At 35.8% G+C, this 26,008-nt stretch overlaps 1 protein-coding gene and 1 long non-coding RNA gene across 3 annotated transcripts in view; one reads left to right on the top strand and one right to left on the bottom strand.

Moving 5' to 3' along the window:
- LOC129738461 (myosin heavy chain, non-muscle-like) overlaps positions 1–26,008 on the top strand; it is a 132,285-nt gene that overhangs the window by 102,429 nt on the left and 3,848 nt on the right. The window lies entirely within an intron of this gene.
- LOC129738464 (uncharacterized) lies at positions 6,509–7,279 on the bottom strand. The gene is made up of 3 exons (XR_008735519.1): positions 7,147–7,279; positions 6,791–6,972; positions 6,509–6,728 (listed from the first exon to the last, which is right to left on the bottom strand). It is a non-coding gene; the product is annotated as an uncharacterized LOC129738464 (long non-coding RNA).

Genomic DNA, 26,008 nt, shown 5'->3' on the forward strand with positions numbered 1-26,008 from the left:
ATCATCAAAAGCGTAAAGCCGGTCCAGTCCCGTTGCAACACGTTGACGGTGTTCGAAACTCCTGGGACATGACCCGTTGGCGTTTCCACCATTCCTGCAGAACATTACTCTTTGGGAAAAGGAGCCTGGCAATGGAACCATTCGGATCTTAACCCTCGTCGTATTTCTATCACCGTAAGAGTATTGTTCAACATTGCAAACTGCCGTTCCAGGATAATGTGAAATTGTGAAATTAGAACGGAGTAATCAATAAAAATGATTGTTTTTTAAAACCTTATATTACGTTTTTTTCATTTTGCAAAAAGTAAACATGTATGCGTTCTTCAGGAACGCTTCAGAGAAAAGTATGAATAATGTTGGACGAAAGATGTGACAGATCGCAACCAAACCATTACTGTAAACTTTTCGTTACAGCATAACTTTAAGGAAAAACTATAACAGTAATAGTTTGATGAACGTGGTACGATTTCCATAAGCAAATTTTCGATTTTAACCTAACTGTTAGTATAATAGTTTTTCCATACAACGGTTTTAACAGTTTTTAACAGTTACATAACCTAACGACATATTTAAAATACAGTCAATTCGGAATTCACGATTAAAGGAATGTAATTTACAATTTCGATTACTGTTTGCTTAAAGTCTTTTCACGCTTCATCAAATCGTCGTTTGACTTTTATGGAAATCATTTGGTTACAATTCTTTTTTATGCGGGAAGGTATTGTACATTTTAGATAATGACATTTTAGTGATGATAGCCTTTTAATACTTCATCTAAACATTGTACATTTGTTCATTCATTGAAATACAATTATTTATTTAATTAATACTAAATACGAAAGAAATTTATAATTACATCATTTATGATGTAAAAAAAGGACGAAATTTTCAGAGCGAATAAAATATTACATGTCTCTAAATTTTACACGTCTCTAGATTTTACACGTCCCTGAATGTTACACTTCTTCGAATTTTACACGTCTCTAAGTCTTACACGTCTTTAAAAATTTACATAGGTGTAAAATTTAACTCGCACTGAAAATTCCGTCATATGTGATGCTTCTTTTAATTTACATCACATATGATGGAATTTTACAGATTTTTTTGGTAGTGTGTAGAACAGTTCTCCCATACAATTGTTTTAACAGTTTTTAACAGTTACATACCCTAACGACATATTAAAAATACTGTCGATTCGGAATTCACGGTTAAACCAATGTTTTTTACAGTTTGAAATATCGTTTGCTAAACATCTTTGCTACACTTAATAAAATCGTTTACGACTATTGGAGAGAACGTTAGGTTATAATCCTGGTTTATGCGGGATGCGGGTTCCTAAAGTTCGATCTCCTATCTAGAATCCTTCTGAATTGTGCTTTGATTTTGATTACTGACTTAATTCATGCATTTCACTTTCAAAACCCAGAAGATCTTCTTCATCATCTATCGACAATTTTCTTTTCTTTTGTTGGATAAAATTGGTACAAGAATGTTCCGGCGGGTTGACAACATATTCTGAATCCTCAACGATCCTCCTGTGGAAGTTTGCAGTCGCATTTTCACACGCCACCTGAAAAGTGTTCAAAGATATCCGTTTAACAAATTTTGTTTCTATTCATTTGTAATGTATTTCTGAGTTTTTTTTTTGTGATGGTCCCACAGGCCCAATTGGGTCCTTCCTCCACCCCATACGCTTCTTTAGAAGTGGGAGGGACAGTTAATCCTATGGATAATTTTTTTTGCATTATTTTATCTAATTCTGTACGACTTGTTTGTCTAACTCCCGCGTATGTCCATCACCGTACATATTTATATCTGGGTTTTCGCCAGATCTTCATCACAAGCATATGATCTTTTTTAGGATTAGTCATAATTTCAAATTGTCTGTTTAACGTGTTGTATTGCCAGTTTCTTGAAAATGTTTATGTTTGAACTGTCTTTGATATTTTGCGGCAGGCTGTTAAACATTTTTAGACCGTTGTAGAAAACTGATCGTTTTGTCATTTCCTTTCTCGTATTCGGTAATCTGAAATCATGGGCTCTTCTCGTATTGTAGCTATGTACATCGTTGCCGTACTGCAGACCGTCCATCAAGTAAGCCGGTAACATTCTGTTCTTCATTTTATATATAAAAATCAAACTGTTATACGCGATTCTCTGTTTCACTGACAACCATTGAAGTATGTCGAGCATCAATGTACTTGGTGTGTATCGATTACATCGTATCACTACTCGCATGATCTTCTTTTGGATTCTTTGTTGGCGCTTTGTTTGTGTATCAGATGCATGCAGTAAATTTATAGCGCAATAGTCGAAGTGTGGCATGATAACAGATTTAACGTAGATTATTTCCGACCAGAAAGTCATATATCTACTTACTCTACAAAGTACATCATATTTCACGGCAATCTTTTTGATTGTGTAGTCTATGTGAGCTATAAAATTCAATTTTTCATCGACTTGTACTCCGATCTCACAACCATCGATTAATAATTTAGAGCTTACTCCTATTTTGCGATTTCCAATAATCATCCAGTTGGTTTTATCAAGATTTAGACATAATTTTCTGTATTTCAAAAAATCTGCAATATTTTTCAAATCAGCATTTGCTTTTTGTACAACGAGTTCTAGGTCATTTCCACTCCAATAGGAGACGGAATTATCTGCAAATAGCTTGAGACGGCCGTGATTTAAGCACATTTTCATGTCATTGATGTACAATATAAATAACAAGGGACCCAACACACTTCCTTGGGGAACTCCTAGGTTATTTTCTTTGTATCGCGAGTAAGATGAACCATATTTTGTTCGTTGCATTCTATTCTCCAAATAATTTTTGAACTAGCTCAGAACCGTACCATTGATGCCAATTTTTACCAACACTTCTAACAGTAGTAACCGATCAATAGTTTCGAATGCTCTCTTGAAGTCTAGAAACACAGCCACTATGTAGTTTCCGTTTTCAATATTAATCTTCCAATTTCGAAGTATCAAGTTAACTGCAGATTCAGTTGAATGCTGCTTCCTGAATCCAGACTGTTCAGCAATCAATATGTCTCCATCCTCAATAAAGCGTAAGAATTGCAGTTTTACTGCTAATTCTAGCACCTTTTCTTGAATTTCTAACATGTTTATAGGACGATATAACGTCGCCTCTTGTGCATTTTTCTGTTTTTCAATGGGAACTACAGTAGAACACTTCCACGTTTTAGGTAATATTCCTAACTGCAGACTCGTGTTTATAACATTTCTCAACGGGTTGGCTAATACCAGCAACGAATCCTTAAATTTTTTTAAGGAGACATGTTCGATACCAGCTGTGGATTTCATATCGTTTATTATTTCGTCAAAATCTTGACTACTTATTGTCTCGAATGTGTGAAATTCTCCACTATTGTACATACTCTGATCCACGTAGCCATTATTGCTTGCCGGGATGCTGTTATGAATTTCCATGACGCTATCAATAAAGAAGTCATTGAACTTCTCTGCTATTTCTTTTTCGTCTTTGACTTGAATTCCGTTGAATGTGACTAGATCTGTCTTGGTACTATTTGACTTCATCAACCTTTTTATTGTTTTCCACAATTGTTTCCCATTAGATTTGTTTCTCTCCAGCTCATCTTGGATAGATTGGTTTTTAGCTTCTTTTACTCTTTTACTTTGTACTTATGCCAACTCCTTGAACATTTTGTTCTTAAAAATTGTTTGTAAAGTTTGTCTCTACGTCTTTTGATTTCAATTAGGCTTCTGGAGTACCATTTAGTACCACGTTCAGTACCATTGAGTACCATTTTTGTACGAACAAGTGCATTAACACTATCTTTCAATAAAACATCGATACGTCTTACCAACTCATTAAAGTCAGCGCTTTCCAGTGTTGGCAAACCTGCCTCAAGAAGCTGTCGAAACACAATGTTGTTATACTGGCTCCAATCATTCACAATCTGATGGATCTTAGGTAGACCATCATTAGTACCAAATTCAACTTCTATATTTATAGTCTCATGATCTGACACCCGAAAATCAGGAACGATTTTCGCCTCGGCTCTCTCCACATTTGTGAACACCAAATCTATCCTAGAACTGCTGGATACCGTGATTCGAGTGTCTTCCATAACAATTTGTCGAAACCCATATGCCTCCATGACACGTTTCAGATCCATGCACTCTGCTTCATTGTTGCAATTAATGTTATAATCACCACAGAAGATGTTATCAATTTCGTCTACAATAGTTTGACTCAGTTTGACCCAACTATTTTCCAGAATATCTAAAAACCGAGCATCGCTTGCACTCGGAGAATGACAAATTTCTCCAACGACGATTTGCCTTTTTCCATCATTCAGGGTGTCGACTACCTGGAAAAACCTGGAAAATCAGGGAATTCAATTTGCATCAGGGAAAATCAGGGAACATCAGGGAATTTCTCCACCAATCAGGGAAAAAATAATGATCCTGATTTTATTTGAAGAAATCGAAACGTCATAGCTTATTATCTGCTTAAAAAATTTCTTCAGTGTACGTTGCTCATGTAATTATCGTTAGCCCTTTGATTTTTTGCGTTTCCGAGGCTTGCAATTTCGTATCGAATGCAAAGGAATGCTGAAGGCAATTGTACTTAAGTTAATGAAGCGATCGCCATTAACTTATCCTCTGACCAAGGTCGCCTCTTGCCTTGATCCGGTAGTTATCAGCAGCGATATCAAATTAGCCAAAAACGATTTGAGAAGACTTTGACTATATTGACAGATACTGGACGCGTTAGTGGATCCTCGGCAGATTTAGCAGTACGGCAGTATTCCGGAGTGATTGCCATAGGCGATAAATTTGATAATTATGACCGTAGCAATAGAAAGGCTGGATCATTTTTGGAGAGGGGTGCTAGCAAATGACAAGTGTCCAGAATTCTCCAACATCGTGAAAATGATCTGCTGTCTTTCACATGGCAACGCGAATGTTGAACTTGGTTTTTCAGTAAATTCTGAATGTCTCTTCGAAAATATGCGTGAAGAATCAGTGGTGGCTAAACGACAAATCTATGACGCTGTTTTTTATGCTGGGGGGGATAAAATCAGTCCAAATTTCCAACAAACTTGTTCAGAGAGTTCGAAATTCACATACTCTGTATTTGGAAGACAAAGATCGCCGCAAAAAGGAAGCTCTTGAATCAGATCAAACGAAGCTGATAAGCGTCATCGAGAAGCGGAAGCAAAATCGCTTGAGGTGAAACGGAGGAAAATTTTAGAAGACGCACAGAAGAAGGCTGATAGCATGCAAAAGAAAATTGTTATGCTGAAATCATAAGAATTTCTACAAATGGATCCGAACTGGCTGACTTATCTTAAAATGTTAAATATCACAAAAAATACTTTCATTAAAATTATCATAATAAATTAGTACTCTCGACTCAGAGCTTTCTGTGCGTTTATTTTCGGGGAAATATATTTTTTATAACTTTAAGTTGCTTCCTCAGGTTGTTTTTCAAACCTGGAGTTTTCTGGAAAACGTCTGGAAAATCAGGGAATTTTATTACCAGATATGAGTCGACACCCTGATCATTGAGTTTGACTGCCAGAATCCAGTTCATTTCAATACCTGCATTTAATAAAATGTCGATTTTAAACATCTTTCGTACGTACATTGATACTCCTCCAGTATGTCTTGAATGCGAAAAGCAGTGAATCATGGTGTAACCAATTATGTCCAAAGTATTTGAATTCAAATCCTCCGTTAAGTGGGTTTCAACTAGCACTAAAATTTTAGTGCTGCTTGAGCCGCTACGCAAATTTCCTCGAAGCTACTTAACAAGCCGCAAACATTTAAATATAAAATATCTGATTTTGATTGCTATTTACCGTAATCGATGAACATTTTTGCCTTAGAGGCTTTTCTTTTATATATCTCACACTCATAACTCCATGCAGGGTGGCAAATATCAACCCGCATAAATGAGGATTGTAACCAAACGGTTTCCTTAATAGTAAAGCGATGATTTGATGAAGCGTAAAAAAACGTTTAGCAAACGATTATTTAAACCGTGAAATACATTAGTTTAATCGTGAATTCCAAATTCACAGTATTTTTAATATGTCGTTAGGTTATGTAATTGTTAATAACCGTTAAAACACTTGTATGGACGAACTGTTTTACATGCACCCCATGTTAGGTTTGAAAACCGATGGCTGAAAATGTATTTAGATCATCGGATTGTCATCGTTATAGTTTTTTTCGAGGAGCTCTCATTCCTAAACGCTTACGTCAATGGTTGTGTAACGATTTGACTTTACTTTATTCCAACATTATTCAAACCATTTTAGGAATCGTTCGTAAAAAGAGCACGCACACAAACGCAATATTTTTAATGTATATGGGAGATTTTCGGATAAAAATGGAAAATGTTTTCTAATTGCAACATTTTATTGAATGGCGCAGCGTTGAAAACGCATTCAATTACTGGAAGCTGCTTCTCTCGCAGGAATTCCAGAGTCTTGTTTGCTCCCTCTTAGCAGTAGCGCGAAATAAATCGCTGATAGGTGACCCGATTCGGTTCAACGCCCTTGGCCTGCAAATCCGCCAGAAATTCCGTTGCTCATTATCTATATACACCCGAAGAAGGGCGTTGTAGTGGGAAATGTCCATTGCTGCGTTCAAGCTGTTCAATGTTTTCCATTACTCCTGAACCAGAGCTGCACGCACCTCGGGAAGGTCTTCTGGAACTAGGTGACCTGCAATGAGAATTTCAAAAATTTCTGCTAAGGTGATTCTTAAGACACCGCGTTTAACATACCGCAACAACGAATAACCAGTCAAGATTGAGCGCTGGAAGCGGAACGGTTAATACGGATTTCCTCCGGAACATCTTTCAGATCTCGGCGTAAAATTCTTCCAGAGCGTCTTACATCTTCATCCAGCCGCTTCAAAGATCGGTCTAGTCCCTGACTGGAACTAGCGGCAGATGTAGCATAACCGCTGGAAAGGAAAAAAAAAACACTTTCTTTTAAAAACAGTGCAATTTAAGCGCTCAGTATAAAAATTAGCAGAAAAAAACAATTACAGATAGAATCTGTTGCGTAACATGAACTGTTATATCACTTCGTGCCGCAAACCGGCACCCACATAAACGGAGAATTTTTCCGAACTTACCTCACAGAAGAATGCGATTGCTGAATAAACTTCGTTCCGTCTCCCGGACTGTGTTGAAAATTACGTTCCGCGCGAATCCGGCGAAATAGCGCAGAAATTTGCTGGTCCGCAATATCGATGCCATGATTTTGTGGCGCTGGCTAGATGAAATACGAGAAGATCACATCGATTTTTTCGTGCTTCACGTTAGACAACCAAAACAAAGTCTACATCAGTGGTGCCAGGTTCAATGTTTTATCAATATTTGTTTAGATATTGAGATGCAAAATTTAAAGGTAAGTATTTAATCTGATCAGGATGATTATGGGTAGTAATTTAAGAATGTTTTAGGGATCACAAATTAAATAAAATTGTAATTAAGTGTAGATGGATTTGCAAAGAATTACTCGTAATAACCGTGCTTAATTTCACTTAACGCTATTTTAAACGCATCGCGGAAAGCGTGAACTAAACCTCGTTTAGTACGATGTATGTGCATACCTCCAAGATAAATTATTGTCTTTGAAACTCTATAGAGTCGTATCAGAATAAAAAAAAAATAAGAGATATTCTCATAACTACTCACTGATGTTTTGTAAAACTCCCTGGCATCTCTGACCGGCGTTTCGCTCATTTTTGAAGTTTAAGTTTGAACGGTAAGGTTAACGGTTCGAGATAATTTTTACGATTACAGAAAAATTTAAGGAAATCGTTCATACCATTCTATCACCTTTACAGATACCATCACTTTTTCACTTAAAGGTTCATGTTTCGTTTTTATCGTTCAAATTTTTCGTCGAAGTAAAGTTTAATAGAACAGTTACGTTTACACTAAAAATCACTTTTTCTGAAGCTGTAGATGAATCGTATATACTGTTTGAGATATAGTTTTTAAGTATGCGGGAACTTGCTTCTGCAAATCTAACTTCACTGTGCTATTAAAATTGTAACCGTTTGTAACCTAAAAATAATGTGTCTCCGACACATTTGCAAAACCGACTACATCCCTGGTAAGGGGTTCTCACTAACTCTCATCGAGAGACGTCAAAACAATCGCCACTCAGGGGTTCGTCCCATTTTACCTCCCATCCCTCTCACTACGCGGCTACTCTCTCCCGAGAGATACCCATAGGCGCGCATGAACAGGCTTTTGTTATTGCGAGGAAGTGTTATCACCCAATCAACGTCGCACACGTCAGTTCCGTTTGATGGCGTGCTTATATATTGGTGTGACGGTCGGATGAACTTTATGTAATTCGAGGTGATGAAGATTCGGCCTAGCAAGTGCAGAGTCTTTCTGTCCGTGAACGCCTTAGGGCAAAGAAGTGCGCGTCGTGTTCTTAACGTAAAAAGTATGGTGTTTGTGCAAAGTGGTTCAACAAATTCTAAATTTTTTACTAATATTACAGGGTTAAAAACGAAGATACGTCTACAAGTTAAAAAAGGACGTTACAAACAAAGAGTTAAAAGTGGCTAAAACTACAAATATGAAAGTTTATTAAAAACACTAAAAAGTAGTACGTGTCGAACTTTGAAAATGTTACATGTATGAAATGTGAAACTTAAATGTATTTTTTATGTAACAGGCTACAATCACAGCTTAAGTGTTAAAACGACTACAAAAACGAAAAATATTAAAACTAATAGTACGCAAAAAGGTAAAAGTTACAAACTTTGTACGAAACATGTTAAAAACACGTGGTTATGTTTATTATAAGAAACTAAGGTTATTGTTTGTTTAAAATAGCTTAAAAACCACGTAAAACGACAACGGCGGAAAACAAATAACAAGTTAAAAACAGTTTACGAAGAAAAAGGTAAAATTTATAAAATGTTTGTATATATTTATGAAAATTGTTAAAAATAGTTATAAAAAGAACATGCGGTTAAAAACATTGCATCACAGGTGTAGTAATTTCTTTGGTTAGGTCCAGAGGACCTTTTTCTTTTTGTTTTTCATCCTACAAGCTTCGGATCGAACTCGTGGCAGCGGTTGTGGGCCGAACCAACACCAACAACAAAAATACGACAGAAATACGGACAGAAAATATCTTCGACCCGGTGGACATAACCTCAACTGATTCCACCTGACAACCAAGCTGACTCTGGCCTGCATCATCTCGATTCAACACCATTTCGGGACGCCGAAACTGGTGAGAATCCGCCAGAGAAGCTGCCCGCTTCGAGAAGGAAGAATTTCCGGAGTTGAATCCAACACAAACGATAAGAAAACTACACCAAAATCGCAAGTATAAACAAAGTGATGTATAATAGTTCAGGGCTTATACAGCCAATAAATAACCGCCTAAAAATTTGTAAAACTTTAACCCTGTTGCAGTAATTATTTAGTTGGAGTTGTTTCCACTTCTTGTTTTGATTTTCTCTCGTTTATGCTACGTTGTCCCATGCCTCCCCCTGATACGTTCCGAGAAAGATTTTGCACTTTGGTCATTCATATAAAAATAGTCTCCGAAAAACGGTTGGTGACATGCGAGGTACCACTCGCTTTTCATACCAGGGTTTGTTTGTTACGCTTTTGGACATCTCTATTTTGGGTACCCTTGCAGCACTCAAGAGGGAGTAGCCCGTGGTGATTCCTGATTACGACCCTGAGTCCACAATTCCACTCAATACACCTTTTACCAAAACCACCCACCCACTGAGTTAACCGCGAGTTACAAAATTAACACAATTTATACACTTTTCAAATTGTGCACTGCATTCTTTTGTATCGTGACCTTCGCCGCACTTAGCACAACGAGTTAACTCTCTGCAAAATTCAGCTTTATGACCATAATTCCAACACTTATAACAACGCAAAACATTAATGTCTTCAAAAATTTTGCAACGTTTCCTGCCAATATTTACTTTACCGCGTTTTATCAAAGTACTAAAAGTTTCCGAATCAACTTCCACAGTAGCAATCATCGGATTATGCTTCCATTTCTTATTTTTTTCAATATGAACCACCTTTATTACAGAGTCTTTCAAGCTGTTCTGTTTTTTAAATAATTCGATAAACTTTCCATCATCAAATTTATCTTCTTCTGCAAATCCCACTACTTTAATCTTAGGTTTTGCTGGTTGTTTTATTTCTATAGAATATCTCTTTCCCAAAACTTTCAAAGCGTGTGTCATGAAGTTCTGTGCCTTTTCTTTTGAAACACACCTCACCAACACTTCCGCTGTTGATTCAATGTAACGAACTGAGGTTACTCCCAAAGAAACCGGATCTAACGAAGATCTCAGATCTTAACGCGTTACATCCACCTTCTGTTCTTTAATTGGTTTCAAACGAACTGTTTCCTTCAATTTAGCTAATGAAGCATTTTGTATTTTGTCATTTTTGGCAACGATATCTTGTTTGGTCGAATTTTTATCATATGCCACTTGTTTACTAAAAACATTTGACACTACTGGTGTTTGTGTCGTTTTAACTTCTCTAGCGTAAGTTAATGTTGACGTTTTTTAGTTATCACTTAATTTTCTTTTTTTGGAATTCGAACGTAAGGCATATCTGGCAACTTCACCTTTATAATTAGAAGCTGATCCAGAAAATGGTTTCATTTCATCACGCACGATGTTCTGAATCAGTTTTTTCAAATCTGAAGAAACTATCATTTGCTTATTCATATTATCGATTTTATCATTAATATGATTTTGCAACTACCAAAACAGAGAGCTTGTTCATCCGTCGATGTTATTCTCCCACAGCACTGAGAACACAACGCGGAACTCACTCTCGCGCATTCATCCATCCCCACGCATACAATCTCTTGCATACCAATCGAGACGGCATCGCCGCTCGCTTACACACTTTGACAGCGATCAGATATGACAGATCAGATATACAGACGCACACAAAAAGACAATAACATAAAGATACTTAGCGACGGTGAACAATGGTCTATCCAAAGCAGTCCACAATAGGCAAAATTTGATCCATTTGCCTTGGTTCTTCACGGTATTTAATTGATGTCATCCGATGAAATCAGGTAGCACAACACTTGATCACTGTGAAGAGCACTTATTGCTTGACGAATCACAAGTTTTACATATAAAAAATAAACTTTAATTGTGCACACAAAATATAAACAACATCACATTACAATCACAATCACATATGTTAACGTCCTGATCGAATAAGTATCACAGAGAACAGACGTACAAGCTCGAACAAAAAATCTTCAAAAAGTGTGTATAATTTCAAATGTTGGCATCCAAAAAATACGTTGGAAATTGACTTGAATCAGTGCCATTGAGTGCGCCGTTCAAAAGTTACAAATCAAATTTTCAAGTGCTCATTTTCGAAAAGACGTTATCATATATAAATTCATTAATAATTAAACTAATGCCGCTCAAAACTAGACAGGATCAATTTATTGCTAGAAAATGCAATAACAGTTACTTATGAATGGACAGAATTTCAGAAACAACTTTTTATTTTAATTTATGTAATGTTTCGAGTTACTTTTCTTCAGCCATTATAAGATGTCCCCCAGAGTAACCCGAAGCGTGACGTAAATTTAAAACAAAAAAAGTTTTTTCACTGACAGAAAAATGCAAAAAGTAAAAACCGTATAAAAATTATCGGTTATTAACTTTTATTCATTCCTTTATTTTTGCACTACTGAAACATTTGAAATAAATATAAGTTTAACAATAAACTTTTGCACTTCGTTCGTCAGAGGACGAGTCGGCTATATCCAGTCAATTAGGAACATTCTTAACGATCATCAGTCTTAACCATCAGAACTGATTTAGAAATCTCAAAGTGGGTTACTTACAAGCAGGGTTCAACACGCAGGAGTGCGTCCAATGAGAAAGAGCAAATAAAACGCAGCTCTTTCGTTCTCGGTTCACGGTCACATTTGATTGCTCGAAATTCTCTCGAGAAATTTGCGACCAAAACGCAGATTGAAAATTTTTGAGCAGAGCGAATTCGCGCGCGCCTATTCGAGAGCGCGAGCGGTTCGGAAACTGCGTTTGCGTTTTTCTGCCGCGTGCGTGTAGGAACACCGAGCATCTACCGAGAGGACACGGCGGCTCACCGGACGGCGCGCGCGGCTCTCTTTAGCACACGGAGTGTTCGCCGTGTTTTCGTTATAAAGGGCCGACGGAATAATCTGTGCGAATAATTAAATCAACAGATATGGTAAAACAGATGGAAGCAAGTAATAGCCTTGGGTAGAGGGTTATACCAATCCATGTTAGAAGTTTTAAAATACATACTAGTAATAGTAACTAGCACTAGTAACTATGAAAAATTTACCATGCAATAGTAAAATTTCGCAAAATTCGCCAAATCAAACAGCATAACATAAGGATTGTTAAAATGCATGTTAGAAATATTCTCGCCACTAGTAATAGTTACCAGCACTAGTAACTATGAAAAATTTACCATGCAATAGTAAAATTTCGCGAAAAACGCCAAATCAAAGAGCTTCACACAAGGATTGATAAAATGAATGTTAAAAATGTTCTAGCCACTAGTAATAGTTACCAGCACTAGTAACTATGAAAAATTTACCATGCAATAGTAAAATTTCGCGAAAAACGCCAAATCAAAGAGCTTTACACAAGGATTGTTAAAATGAATGTAAAAAATATTCTAGCCACTAGTATTAGTTACCAGCACTAGTAACTATGAAAAATTTACCATGCAATAGTTTAATTTCGCGAAAAACGCCAAATCAAAGAGCTTCACACAAGGATTGATAAAATGAATGTTAAAAATGTTCTAGCCACTAGTAATAGTTACCAGCACTAGTAACTATGAAAAATTTACCATGCAATAGTAAAATTTCGCGAAAAACGCCAAATCAAAGAGCTTTACACAAGGATTGATAAAATGAATGTTAAAAATGTTCTAGCCACTAGTAATAGTTACCAGCACTAGTAACTATGAAAAATTTACCATGCAATAGTGAAATTTCGCGAAAAACGCCAAATCAAAAAGCTTTACACAAGGATTGTTAAAATGAATGTTAAAAATGTTCTAGCCACTAGTAATAGTTACCAGCACTAGTAACTATGAAAAATTTACCATGCAATAGTAAAATTTCGCGAAAAACGCCAAATCAAAGAGCTTTACACAAGGATTGTTAAAATGAATGTAAAAAATATTCTAGCCACTAGTATTAGTTACCAGCACTAGTAACTATGAAAAATTTACCATGCAATAGTAAAATTTCGCGAAAAACGCCAAATCAAAGAGCTTTACACAAGGATTGTTAAAATGAATGTAAAAAATATTCTAGCCACTAGTAATAGTTACCAGCACTAGTAACTATGAAAAATTTACCATGAAATAGTAAAATTTCGCGAAAAACCCCAATTCAAAGAGCTTTACATAAGGATTGTTAAAATGCATGTTAGAAATATTCTCGCCACTAGTAATAGTTACCAGCACTAGTAACTATGAAAAATTTACCATGAAATAGTAAAATTTCGCGAAAAACGCCAAATCAAAGAGCTTTACATAAGGATTGTTAAAATAAATGTTAAAAATTTTCTAGCCACTAGTAATAGTTACCAGCACTAGTAACTATGAAAAATTTACCATGCAATAGTAAAATTTCGCGAAAAACGCCAAATCAAAGAGCTTTACACAAGGATTGTTAAAATGAATGTAAAAAATATTCTAGCCACTAGTAATAGTTACCAGCACTAGTAACTATGAAAAATTTACCATGCAATAGTAAAATTTCGCGAAAAACGCCAAATCAAAGAGCTTTACATAAGGATTGTTAAAATGAATGTTAAAAATTTTCTAGCCACTAGTAATAGTTACCAGCACTAGTAACTATGAAAAGTTTACCATACAGTAGAAAAATATCGCAAAATTCGCCAAATCAAAAAGCTGAACATAAGGATTGTTTAAATGCATGTTAAAAATATTCTAGCCACAGGTAATAGTTACCAGCACTAGTAACTATGAAAAAATACCATGCAAAAGTAAAATTTCGCAAAAAACGCCAAATGAAAGAGCCTTAAACAAGGATTTTTAAAACGAATGTTGAATATATGCTAGCCACTAGTAATAGTTACCAGCACTAGTAACAATGAAAAATTCACCATGCAGCCACCAGCATGGTGAATTTTTCATTGTTACTAGTGCTGGTAACTATTACTAGTGGCTAGCATATATTCAACATTCGTTTTAAAAATCCTTGTTTAAGGCTCTTTCATTTGGCGTTTTTTGCGAAATTTTACTTTTGCATGGTATTTTTTCATAGTTACTAGTGCTGGTAACTATTACCTGTGGCTAGAATATTTTTAACATGCATTTAAACAATCCTTATGTTCAGCTTTTTGATTTGGCGAATTTTGCGATATTTTTCTACTGTATGGTAAACTTTCGCGTTTTTTGCGAAATTTTAATTAGCAATTTTTCATAGTTACTAGTGCTGATAATTATAACTAGTTGCTAGGATATTCTTACATTCATTTTGACATTCTACACGTAAGGCTCTTTGATTTGGCATTTTTCGCGAAATTTTACTATTTCATGGTAAATTTTTCATAGTTACTAGAGGTGGTTACTATAACTAGTGGGGAGAATATTTTTAACATTCACTTTAACAATCTTTGTGTAAAGCTCTTTGATTTGGCGTTTTTTGCGCAATTTTACTTTCCCATGGTAAATTTTTCATAGTTACTAGTGCTGGTAACTATTACTAGTGGCTAGAACATTTTTAACATTCATTTTAACAATCCTTGTGTAAAGCTTTTTGATTTGGCGTTTTTCGCGAAATTTCACTATTGCATGGTAAATTTTCCATAGTTACTAGTGCTGGTAATTATTACTAGTGGCTAGAATATTTTTAACATTCATTTTAACAATCCTCGTGTGAAGCTCTTTGATTTGGCGTTTTTCGCGAAATTTTACTATTGCATGGTAAATTTTCCATAGTTACTAGTGCTGGTAACTATTACTAGTGGCTAGAAAATTTTTAACATTCATTTTAACAATCCTTGTGTAAAGATCTTTGATTTGGCGTTTTTCGCGAAATTTCACTATTGCATGGTAAATTTTTCATAGTTACTAGTGCTGGTAACTATTACTAGTGGCTAGAACATTTTTAACATTCATTTTAACAATCCTTATGTTAAGCTCTTTGATTTGGCGAATTTTGCGAAATTTCACTATTGCATGGTAAATTTTTCATAGTTACTAGTGCTGGTAACTATTACTAGTGGCTAGAATATTTTTAACATTCATTTTAACAATCCTTGTGTAAAGCTCTTTGATTTGGCGAATTTTGCGAAATTTCACTATTGCATGGTAAATTTTTCATAGTTACTAGTGCTGGTAACTATTACTAGTGGCTAGAACATTTTTAACATTCATTTTAACAACCCTTGTGTGAAGCTCTTTGATTTGGCGTTTTTCGCGAAATTTTACTATTGCATGGTAAATTTTTCATAGTTACTAGTGCTGGTAACTATTTTTTGCGGCAAGAATATTTTTAACATTCATTTTAACAATCCTTGTGTAAAGCTCTTTGATTTGGCGTTTTTCGCGAAATTTTACTATTTCATGGTAAATTTTTCATAGTTACTAGTGCTGGTAACTATTTTTTGCGGCAAGAATATTTTTAACATTCATTTTAACAATCCTTGTGTAAAGCTCTTTGATTTGGCGTTTTTCGCGAAATTTTACTATTTCATGGTAAATTTTTCATAGTTACTAGTGCTGGTAACTATTTTTTGCGGCAAGAATATTTTTAACATTCATTTTAACAATCCTTGTGTAAAGCTCTTTGATTTGGCGTTTTTCGCGAAATTTTACTATTGCATGGTAAATTTTTCATAGTTACTAGTGCTGGTAACTAATACTAGTGGCTAGGATATTTTTAACATTCATTTTAACAATCCTTATGTTAAGCTCTTTGATTTGGCGTTTTTCGCGAAATTTTACTATTGCATGGTAAATTTTTCATAGTTACTAGTGCTGGTAACTATTACTAGTGGCTAGAACATTTTTAACATTCATTTTATCAATCCTTGTGTGAAGCTCTTTGATTTGGCGTTTTTCGCGAAATTTTACTATTGCATGGTAAATTTTTCATAGTTACTAGTGCTGGTAACTATTACTAGTGGCTAGAATATTTTTTACATTCATTTTAACAATCCTTGTGTAAAGCTCTTTGATTTAGCGTTTTTCGCGAAATTTTACTATTGCATGGTAAATTTTTCATAGTTACTAGTGCTGGTAACTGTTACTAATGAGTAACTAATGGGTCCTACATTCATTTTTATAACCCTCCGCCAAATCCCATTGCGCGCTTACATATATTTTAACTATCCTGTTGATTAAATCATACACACAGATTTCTCAATCGGCACTGCAAACAGAAACACGAACGAAACACAAGGTCCTCACTCGAGCCCGTGCGCGCCGCCCGGTGACGAAAAGAGGGCCGCCTCGGACCATTCGGAGAGCCGCCGCGCGCTGCATTGTGAGCCGCTGCGTCCTGTTCTTTGAGCCAAAAGAGAGGCCTCACCCGCCGCTCGATTAGGACGCGCGAGAGCTAGCCGTGCCTGTTCGACTCGGCCGCTCGCGCAGATTTCGGATAGTGCATCTCGTCGACGAGAACGAGGGGAAAAGATTGAGCTAGCGCGTTTTTGTTTCGAGCGAGAGCGCGTCAACGGCCAGAACGCAAACGAAGAAGTGTTTCGCTCGAGAGGAATGGTTTGCGTGTGCCGCGCGCGTCTAAAAGAGTGCGTTTTGTTGAACCCTGCGGGTTCAACACGCAGGAGTGCGTCCAATGAGAAAGAGCAAATAAAACGCAGCTCTTTCGTTCTCGGTTCACGGTCACATTTGATTGCTCGAAATTCTCTCGAGAAATTTGCGACCAAAACGCAGATTGAAAATTTTTGAGCAGAGCGAATTCGCGCGCGCCTATTCGAGAGCGCGAGCGGTTCGGAAACTGCGTTTGCGTTTTTCTGCCGCGTGCGTGTAGGAACACCGAGCATCTACCGAGAGGACACGGCGGCTCACCGGACGGCGCGCGCGGCTCTCTTTAGCACACGGAGTGTTCGCCGTGTTTTCGTTATAAAGGGCCGACGGAATAATCTGTGCGAATAATTAAATCAACAGATATGGTAAAACAGATGGAAGCAAGTAATAGCCTTGGGTAGAGGGTTATACCAATCCATGTTAGAAGTTTTAAAATACATACTAGTAATAGTAACTAGCACTAGTAACTATGAAAAATTTACCATGCAATAGTAAAATTTCGCAAAATTCGCCAAATCAAACAGCATAACATAAGGATTGTTAAAATGCATGTTAGAAATATTCTCGCCACTAGTAATAGTTACCAGCACTAGTAACTATGAAAAATTTACCATGCAATAGTAAAATTTCGCGAAAAACGCCAAATCAAAGAGCTTCACACAAGGATTGATAAAATGAATGTTAAAAATGTTCTAGCCACTAGTAATAGTTACCAGCACTAGTAACTATGAAAAATTTACCATGCAATAGTAAAATTTCGCGAAAAACGCCAAATCAAAGAGCTTTACACAAGGATTGTTAAAATGAATGTAAAAAATATTCTAGCCACTAGTATTAGTTACCAGCACTAGTAACTATGAAAAATTTACCATGCAATAGTTAAATTTCGCGAAAAACGCCAAATCAAAGAGCTTCACACAAGGATTGATAAAATGAATGTTAAAAATGTTCTAGCCACTAGTAATAGTTACCAGCACTAGTAACTATGAAAAATTTACCATGCAATAGTAAAATTTCGCGAAAAACGCCAAATCAAAGAGCTTTACACAAGGATTGATAAAATGAATGTTAAAAATGTTCTAGCCACTAGTAATAGTTACCAGCACTAGTAACTATGAAAAATTTACCATGCAATAGTGAAATTTCGCGAAAAACGCCAAATCAAAAAGCTTTACACAAGGATTGTTAAAATGAATGTTAAAAATGTTCTAGCCACTAGTAATAGTTACCAGCACTAGTAACTATGAAAAATTTACCATGCAATAGTAAAATTTCGCGAAAAACGCCAAATCAAAGAGCTTTACACAAGGATTGTTAAAATGAATGTAAAAAATATTCTAGCCACTAGTATTAGTTACCAGCACTAGTAACTATGAAAAATTTACCATGCAATAGTAAAATTTCGCGAAAAACGCCAAATCAAAGAGCTTTACACAAGGATTGTTAAAATGAATGTAAAAAATATTCTAGCCACTAGTAATAGTTACCAGCACTAGTAACTATGAAAAATTTACCATGAAATAGTAAAATTTCGCGAAAAACCCCAATTCAAAGAGCTTTACATAAGGATTGTTAAAATGCATGTTAGAAATATTCTCGCCACTAGTAATAGTTACCAGCACTAGTAACTATGAAAAATTTACCATGAAATAGTAAAATTTCGCGAAAAACGCCAAATCAAAGAGCTTTACATAAGGATTGTTAAAATGAATGTTAAAAATGTTCTAGCCACTAGTAATAGTTACCAGCACTAGTAACTATGAAAAATTTACCATGCAATAGTAAAATTTCGCGAAAAACGCCAAATCAAAGAGCTTTACACAAGGATTGTTAAAATGAATGTAAAAAATATTCTAGCCACTAGTAATAGTTACCAGCACTAGTAACTATGAAAAATTTACCATGAAATAGTAAAATTTCGCGAAAAACGCCAAATCAAAGAGCTTTACATAAGGATTGTTAAAATGAATGTTAAAAATGTTCTAGCCACTAGTAATAGTTACCAGCACTAGTAACTATGAAAAATTTACCATGCAATAGTAAAATTTCGCGAAAAACGCCAAATCAAAGAGCTTTACACAAGGATTGTTAAAATGAATGTAAAAAATATTCTAGCCACTAGTATTAGTTACCAGCACTAGTAACTATGAAAAATTTACCATGCAATAGTAAAATTTCGCGAAAAACGCCAAATCAAAGAGCTTTACACAAGGATTGTTAAAATGAATGTAAAAAATGTTCTAGCCACTAGTATTAGTTACCAGCACTAGTAACTATGAAAAATTTACCATGCAATAGTAAAATTTCGCGAAAAACGCCAAATCAAAGAGCTTTACACAAGGATTGTTAAAATGAATGTAAAAAATATTCTAGCCACTAGTAATAGTTACCAGCACTAGTAACTATGAAAAATTTACCATGAAATAGTAAAATTTCGCGAAAAACGCCAAATCAAAGAGCTTTACATAAGGATTGTTAAAATGAATGTTAAAAATTTTCTAGCCACTAGTAATAGTTACCAGCACTAGTAACTATGAAAAGTTTACCATACAGTAGAAAAATATCGCAAAATTCGCCAAATCAAAAAGCTGAACATAAGGATTGTTTAAATGCATGTTAAAAATATTCTAGCCACAGGTAATAGTTACCAGCACTAGTAACTATGAAAAAATACCATGCAAAAGTAAAATTTCGCAAAAAACGCCAAATGAAAGAGCCTTAAACAAGGATTTTTAAAACGAATGTTGAATATATGCTAGCCACTAGTAATAGTTACCAGCACTAGTAACAATGAAAAATTCACCATGCAGCCACCAGCATGGTGAATTTTTCATTGTTACTAGTGCTGGTAACTATTACTAGTGGCTAGCATATATTCAACATTCGTTTTAAAAATCCTTGTTTAAGGCTCTTTCATTTGGCGTTTTTTGCGAAATTTTACTTTTGCATGGTATTTTTTCATAGTTACTAGTGCTGGTAACTATTACCTGTGGCTAGAATATTTTTAACATGCATTTAAACAATCCTTATGTTCAGCTTTTTGATTTGGCGAATTTTGCGATATTTTTCTACTGTATGGTAAACTTTCGCGTTTTTTGCGAAATTTTAATTAGCAATTTTTCATAGTTACTAGTGCTGATAATTATAACTAGTTGCTAGGATATTCTTACATTCATTTTGACATTCTACACGTAAGGCTCTTTGATTTGGCATTTTTCGCGAAATTTTACTATTTCATGGTAAATTTTTCATAGTTACTAGAGGTGGTTACTATAACTAGTGGGGAGAATATTTTTAACATTCACTTTAACAATCTTTGTGTAAAGCTCTTTGATTTGGCGTTTTTTGCGCAATTTTACTTTCCCATGGTAAATTTTTCATAGTTACTAGTGCTGGTAACTATTACTAGTGGCTAGAACATTTTTAACATTCATTTTAACAATCCTTGTGTAAAGCTTTTTGATTTGGCGTTTTTCGCGAAATTTCACTATTGCATGGTAAATTTTCCATAGTTACTAGTGCTGGTAATTATTACTAGTGGCTAGAATATTTTTAACATTCATTTTAACAATCCTCGTGTGAAGCTCTTTGATTTGGCGTTTTTCGCGAAATTTTACTATTGCATGGTAAATTTTCCATAGTTACTAGTGCTGGTAACTATTACTAGTGGCTAGAAAATTTTTAACATTCATTTTAACAATCCTTGTGTAAAGATCTTTGATTTGGCGTTTTTCGCGAAATTTCACTATTGCATGGTAAATTTTTCATAGTTACTAGTGCTGGTAACTATTACTAGTGGCTAGAACATTTTTAACATTCATTTTAACAATCCTTATGTTAAGCTCTTTGATTTGGCGAATTTTGCGAAATTTCACTATTGCATGGTAAATTTTTCATAGTTACTAGTGCTGGTAACTATTACTAGTGGCTAGAATATTTTTAACATTCATTTTAACAATCCTTGTGTAAAGCTCTTTGATTTGGCGAATTTTGCGAAATTTCACTATTGCATGGTAAATTTTTCATAGTTACTAGTGCTGGTAACTATTACTAGTGGCTAGAACATTTTTAACATTCATTTTAACAACCCTTGTGTGAAGCTCTTTGATTTGGCGTTTTTCGCGAAATTTTACTATTGCATGGTAAATTTTTCATAGTTACTAGTGCTGGTAACTATTTTTTGCGGCAAGAATATTTTTAACATTCATTTTAACAATCCTTGTGTAAAGCTCTTTGATTTGGCGTTTTTCGCGAAATTTTACTATTTCATGGTAAATTTTTCATAGTTACTAGTGCTGGTAACTATTTTTTGCGGCAAGAATATTTTTAACATTCATTTTAACAATCCTTGTGTAAAGCTCTTTGATTTGGCGTTTTTCGCGAAATTTTACTATTTCATGGTAAATTTTTCATAGTTACTAGTGCTGGTAACTATTTTTTGCGGCAAGAATATTTTTAACATTCATTTTAACAATCCTTGTGTAAAGCTCTTTGATTTGGCGTTTTTCGCGAAATTTTACTATTGCATGGTAAATTTTTCATAGTTACTAGTGCTGGTAACTAATACTAGTGGCTAGGATATTTTTAACATTCATTTTAACAATCCTTATGTTAAGCTCTTTGATTTGGCGTTTTTCGCGAAATTTTACTATTGCATGGTAAATTTTTCATAGTTACTAGTGCTGGTAACTATTACTAGTGGCTAGAACATTTTTAACATTCATTTTATCAATCCTTGTGTGAAGCTCTTTGATTTGGCGTTTTTCGCGAAATTTTACTATTGCATGGTAAATTTTTCATAGTTACTAGTGCTGGTAACTATTACTAGTGGCTAGAATATTTTTTACATTCATTTTAACAATCCTTGTGTAAAGCTCTTTGATTTAGCGTTTTTCGCGAAATTTTACTATTGCATGGTAAATTTTTCATAGTTACTAGTGCTGGTAACTGTTACTAATGAGTAACTAATGGGTCCTACATTCATTTTTATAACCCTCCGCCAAATCCCATTGCGCGCTTACATATATTTTAACTATCCTGTTGATTAAATCATACACACAGATTTCTCAATCGGCACTGCAAACAGAAACACGAACGAAACACAAGGTCCTCACTCGAGCCCGTGCGCGCCGCCCGGTGACGAAAAGAGGGCCGCCTCGGACCATTCGGAGAGCCGCCGCGCGCTGCATTGTGAGCCGCTGCGTCCTGTTCTTTGAGCCAAAAGAGAGGCCTCACCCGCCGCTCGATTAGGACGCGCGAGAGCTAGCCGTGCCTGTTCGACTCGGCCGCTCGCGCAGATTTCGGATAGTGCATCTCGTCGACGAGAACGAGGGGAAAAGATTGAGCTAGCGCGTTTTTGTTTCGAGCGAGAGCGCGTCAACGGCCAGAACGCAAACGAAGAAGTGTTTCGCTCGAGAGGAATGGTTTGCGTGTGCCGCGCGCGTCTAAAGCGGGCCACAGACTACACAACATTTGTACAAATGCGATGAAATTCGATGAAATTTTGTCGCTGTGAGCACGATTTGCATAGTGTATGGCACTGCTTGAATGACCGCCCAAACGGTTGGAGTAAAATCGGTCGGGATCGAAATATTTTGTACAAAACATTCTCCCAGCCGGGGTGGAGATGGTTTTTTTTGTTGCTGTTGCTGTTTTCGCCAGCAATCATTTGTGTTCGCGTGAAATATGTTTGTATAGTGTGTGGGCGAGCATAGATCAAACAATCGACGCGGAATCATCGAATTTGTACAGGCCAATTTGTGTAGTCTATGGCCCGCTTAAAAGAGTGCGTTTTGTTGAACCCTGCTTACAAGTATCACTTTTGCATCCCATTGTCCTAAATTGAGCGCTTCTAGCTTGAAGGAAGTAGCGGTCGATTCACTTTTAAGATATTTTTCCCTTATGCAACCGGTGTTACGCTACATTAACAGCCATTTCCTTAAGACATGCCAAACAGTTCATACGACCTGTCCAAAACTGACCAAAATTTTGTTTTTTTCTCAGTTTGGTTTTGACAGTTCTTTTTGGTGTTAGGAGACATCTGGTGGCCCAGTCAAAAAACAAAAATTGGTTCAAAACGATCGTTTGAAATTTTACACAATTTTCATGGGCTAGCTTGTATGTCTGTTCTCTGTGGTGAGTTGTAAGTGCTTTTACTATTTAAAGCCGATGACATAGTGAATACGATGCGATGCGATGCGGTGAATGCGGTTCAATGCGGTGAACCACATTTGATGAAAATGTATGTGAATCGCTTAAACCTGACATACTCAACGCGGCGAAGCAGATGCCAATTTGTTCCGCCGCTCGAGTTCGCGTAGGCTGCGTCCGTAAATTTTCCGCTAATTCGCATCGCATCGCACTCACTATGTCATCGGCCTAAGGCCGATGACATAGTGAATACGATGCGATGCGATGCGGTGAATGCGATTCAATGCGGTGAACCACATTTGATGAAAATGTATGTGAATCGCTTAAACCTGACATACTCAACGCGGCGAAGCAGATGTCAATTTGTTCCGCCGCTCGAGTTCGCGTAGGCTGCGTCCGTAAATTTTCCGCTGATTCGCATCGCATCGCACTCACTATGTCATCGGCCTAAGGGCAGAAACACAGTGCACGCGAGCGAGCGAGCGAGCGATTCGCGCGAAGAATCGCACCTCATTTGAACACGTTGAAAACTGTGAGACCGTTCACAGTGCAAGCGACGCGATTCGTACTACTCGCGCGAAATACCATATTTGGAAAATGATCCGTCGCAGCAGTCGCGTGAATACTTTGTTTTGGTTCACCCAAACTTCATCTGAACCTGCATTTCTCGGCAGTTTCATTTGAAAATATATCGCGTTATTTTAAATAATAAAAAAACGATTTTCCTCGACTAACTTTTAAAATAAATTCGAAGCAGAGGTGAATTTCAATTATGAAAAAGTTTTTCCAGCATATACCTGTCTATTGTCCAGTATATGGACGAAATGAAAACCAGCAATTTTTGAAGAGAAATTCGTATTATTTAGCGGGACGATGAATTTGAAATGATGAATGCTCTTTGTGCTGTAAAAAACACATTACTTTGGGGGAAAATTTAAACATTGTGAATTTATTTTTTCGCCAAGCTGCATAAGATGCATATTCCATATACCGGCACGCGTTTTTTTCTCTAATTATTTGAAACCTTTGGAGATTCCGCTGACAAATTACGTGGTCATCAGGTCTCGCACGATCCAAAATTTTTTCATTCCACTTTTAATTGCTTGAACGTGAAATTTTGATGGCTAAATAAAAAAGATAGTTTATAAAAAATAATTTTCTTCTAAAAACAAATACTCCTTTTCTTTAAGAACAAAGAAAACAACTTCTCCTAGAGAAATTGATATATGGATATTTTTTTAAATATTTAAAACAAGAATAGATTAGCTGAAAAATAATTATACCAAATTTAAATTTGGGTGAAATTGCTGCAAAAATGGTTATTTATCATTTCCCTTCATCTTCATCTTCAAATTACTATAAACATGGTTATACAGTTCAAAATATGTCGACTGGAAAAGAAACGCAGCTGCCAGATCAAAATCAGTTGCTGTGACTCACAATCCCCTAGAAATTTTTTTTGGCATCCTTACATCTGTAACCAAAGAAAACACTCAACTGCTGAACACAGAACATTCATATCCAGAAAAAGCTAATTTTTTCTTGTTCATTCTGTAACATGAACAAGGATAACGATAAAATTAAATAATAAATATGACTCTAGAACAAATTTATCTTACATAAAAGTGCTTCTGAAATAAAATTTTTGGTGCTTATTCTGCGAGTCACGTGACGTGGATATGTCTGGTCAACATGATTTGACGTCAGTGAAAGTTGCCGGCGCTGATAGTGATGAAAAATGATAGTGAATCCAGTATCTGGATTCGGCGATAAAAATACTTTAATGGTTTTAGGACGCTGTTAAAAATTTTAATTGAATGTCACTTACGAATTATTTCATAATGATTTCAACAAAAATAACTTCTTAAAAATTATTCTTCCAATTCACTATAAATTGATTTACATAAATATTATTTCCTTTCCTATCCATAAAGTTTTTTCTCAGTGTAAATCGCATCCCGTTCGTCGCGTGCACTGTGAACGATCCTGAAAAATTTTCGCGCGAAATTCATTTCAGGTTTATTCAAAAATCGCTCGCTCGCTCGCTCGCGTGCACTGTGTTTCTGCCCTAAGAGCAAACGCACCAATGAGTGAGAATACGCGGCCCGGTTTTGCTCATTTCAGCGGCCCGGTTTTAGGATACACACTCTTTCGCGCACCAGTTGGGTGAACATCGCGGGCGAGTCTTAACTGTTACACTGAAAAAGGGAAATAAAAAATCATTCATATTAATAAATTCAAAGCGGCAGTTATTTATTCATTCGAAAATAAATTATTTTTTCAATTGTATTCAAATATTGCACTGTGTTATGGTTAAAAAGATACATTGAATGCTATGCATTGACATTTTTTCATAGTTTAAAAAAAATTTTAAACAGTTGCCTGATAAATTTTTAAATTAGATTCTTACGAACTCGTTCTGTTTATTTTTAAGAAATTGTACAATATCGTACGTGGAATAATCATGAAATTCAACCTTATATCGATACTCCCTTCGGGCCCTAGAAAAAATCACCCTATGTTTCAGTGAGAGATGTGCTGGCCGTGACTTGGGCCCCATTTTCGAAATATACCTTTTCCTCTTCTAAAAAAAGTGATGAATAAAGAAGTTCCAAAAAACCTTATATCGATATACGTTCATAAATGGTTATAGTATTTTATAAACTGTTTAGGAAATCTTAACTGTTCTAAACTGTTAAGAGATCTTTAGAAAAATAATTCGCATATGGTGCCACCCAGACAGTCATCAAAAATCCCAAAGCACATTTCCAGTTAAGTTACCATGCGATCATTACTATTTTGTTATTTTAAATTGAATTTATCATGCATTTTATTCAACATTTTGTAAAATAAAGAATATCATCAATAAACATTTAGTAGTCTATAATTTTTCAGTGCATGTTTGCTCTCGCCCCTTTCTTGTGAGCAAATTTGGTGACTTTGTCGGTCCCGACGGCAACGGCCCTATTTTGCTCACCCATATACTAA

Source organism: Uranotaenia lowii, chromosome 1, assembly GCF_029784155.1.
Source record: "Uranotaenia lowii strain MFRU-FL chromosome 1, ASM2978415v1, whole genome shotgun sequence".
NCBI classification, from domain to species: Eukaryota; Metazoa; Arthropoda; class Insecta; order Diptera; family Culicidae; genus Uranotaenia; species Uranotaenia lowii.